This window comes from Rhinopithecus bieti, unplaced genomic scaffold (genome assembly GCF_001698545.2).
Source record: "Rhinopithecus bieti isolate Rb0 unplaced genomic scaffold, ASM169854v2 scaffold_14454, whole genome shotgun sequence".
In the NCBI taxonomy this organism is placed as follows: domain Eukaryota; kingdom Metazoa; phylum Chordata; class Mammalia; order Primates; family Cercopithecidae; genus Rhinopithecus; species Rhinopithecus bieti.
This window is the reverse complement of record NW_016808228.1, coordinates 1,831,631-1,834,191: the sequence shown is the minus strand read 5'-3', so window position 1 is coordinate 1,834,191 and position 2,561 is coordinate 1,831,631. Positions and strand designations below refer to the sequence as shown.

Here is a 2,561-nt window from a genome sequence, read left to right as displayed (position 1 = left end):
GTCATATGGTACATCTAGTTCTAGATCCTTGAGGAATTGCCATACTGTTTTCCATAATGGTTGAACTAGTTTACAATCCCACCAACAGTGTAAAAGTGTTCCTATTTCTCCACATCCTCTCCAGCACCTGTTGTTTCCTGACTTTTTAATGATTGCCAGTCTAACTGGTGTGAGATGGTATCTCATTGTGGTTTTGATTTGCATTTCTCTGATGGCCAGTGATGATGAGCATTTTTTCATGTGTCTGTTGGCTGTATGAATCACAAGTTTCTTTTATGTACTTAGGCTCTCTTACGGATGCATCACTTTTAAAAGCCAGGAATTTAGGAAAGGTTCACAACATTTTTATAGAACCTTAAGCTTTTTAAAGGGTAAACACTAGTAAAACTTCTCTAAAGAACTGGTCGGGTGCAGTGGCTCAAACCTGTAATCCCAGCACTTTGGGAGGCCATGGCGGGTGGATCACTTGAAGTCAGTAGTTTGAGATCAGCCCGACCAACATGGTGAAACCCTGTCTCTACTAAAAATACAAAAGTTAGCCAGGCATGGTGGTGTGTGCCTGTAGTCCCAGCTACTTGGGAGGCTGAGACAGAAGAATCGCTTGAACTCGGGAGGCGGAGGTTGCAGTGAGCCGAGGTCGCATCATTGCACTCTAGCTTGCTTGAGAGAGTGAGACTCTGTCTCAAAAAAAAAAAAAAAAAAAAAAAAAACCCGAAAACAAATCACTCTCAAACTCAGCACTTAATAACAACAAGCATTTACTATTATCATGCTGATTCTGAGGATTAGGAATTCAGGAATGGCTTACCTTTCACCCACCAACTCTGCCTCCTCCTTTCTTCAAAGACACTCTAGTTAGTTAAGCTTCTGAGAACCTGGCTTAGGGAGCCAGTTTGAGGTTGGTTTAATGGAGATTTGTTTTATGAAGTTTGGGACTATGTTGAAGTGGTGGACCAAGAACTGTGTAAAGAACTTTAGTTGGAAAAATTAATACTGTGCATTTCCCCCAACACCAAAGATCCTAGTGGGACCATGGATCTGTTTGGAGATATAGACGACATTTCTTCTGAGAGTGATGAGGGCAATCAACCACCTACTCCAGGACAGCTGGTTGTAAGTACAATCACCAATATCAACCAATCCCATCATTCAAAGCTAAAAAAAGAAAGCTTCAGAGGCTGATGGGTCTGTCTCTCTCATGTTGAGAGAGGACGTGGACAGCCAAACATCTGATGAATAGGTGACTTTCTTAGCTATATTGGGAATTTCTGGATATAAGAAGGCACAGAAGGAACTGCTCAGAATAAGGCTGATGCCAAACTTTAGGGGCTAGACTAATATAAAACAATATAAAATATAATATAAAACCTTTGATTTAAAGGTTTTCTTATTCAAGCCTATGACAAGAAGCATGAGCGATGCTGATATTCTCTGATTTTAATAGTTGTCTAGTATTGATGGGGTGAATAATTTCATACTTCTGTTGCTGAATATGTTATGCAAAATACGTCAATAAAATAGATACTTTTTTCTACTAATGTTGGCTAACGGATCCTGTTTTCCCGTGTTCTTTTTCTGTTTTGTCTTGCTTTTTTTTTTTTTGAGACGAAGTTTCAAAGATTACAGGCATGAGCCACCATGCCCAGCCTGTTTTGCTTTTTGTAGGCATGAGGTGAGGTTTTAGGGAGAAGCTTGGAAGAATTGCTGACTGTTTTGTCCCTAAAGTGGAGTGTAAATTTTCTTCCCAGCCAGGCGCGCTAGCTCACGCCTATAATCCCAGCACTTTGGGAGGCCAAGGCGGGCAGATCACCTGAGGTCAGGAGTTTGAGACCAGCCTGACCAACATGGTGAAACCCTGTCTCCACTAAAATACAAAATTAGCCAGGCATGGTGGTGCAGGCCTGTAATTCCAGCTACTCAGGAGGCTGAGGCAGGAGAATCGTTTGAACTGGGGAGGTGGAGGGTGCAGTGAGCTGAGATCACGCCACTGCACTCCAGCCTAGGTGACGGAGTGAAGACTCTATAAAAAAAAATAAAACAAACAAACAAAACATTACTTCCTGTCAAACCTGCATCTGCCTAGTGCAGGACGAGTAAAGCTAGTACATTTCTAATGTCTTCAAGCTCTCACATTATGATTCCTTTCTTAGGATGAACATGGAGTACCTCAGGACCAGCAGGAGGAAGAGCCAATTTCTGAAACCATAATAGAAGAAGAAATTCCCAGTATCAACTCTGATTTAGGAAATGAATTGTATTTTGTTAAATTACCCAAGTTTCTCAGTATAGAACCCAAGTAAGAGGACTGATTAAAATTTTCAAGATATTAAAAAAATGTGTAGCCAGGCGTGGTGGCTCAAGCCTGTAATCCCAGCACTTTGGGAGGCCGAGACGGGCGGATCACGAGGTCAGGAGATCGAGACCATCCTGCCTAACATGGTGAAACCCCGTCTCTACTAAAAACCACAAAAAAAAAAAAAACTAGCCGGGCGAGGTGGCGGCACCTGTAGTCCCTGCTACCCGGGAGGCTGAGGCAGTATAAAGGCGTGAACCCGGGGGTC

General features: G+C 42.4%; 1 protein-coding gene across 1 annotated transcript in view; it reads left to right on the top strand.

Annotated features, from left to right (window-relative positions):
* LEO1 (LEO1 component of Paf1/RNA polymerase II complex) overlaps positions 1-2,207 on the top strand; it is a 50,145-nt gene extending 47,938 nt beyond the window's left edge. Inside the window, exons 12-13 of the transcript XR_001888017.1 lie at positions 1,019-1,113; positions 2,151-2,207. The gene's annotated coding sequence lies outside the window, so the exon portion shown is untranslated. The remainder of the gene's footprint in view (positions 1-1,018; positions 1,114-2,150) is intronic.
* Positions 2,208-2,561: the final 354 nt, after the last annotated feature.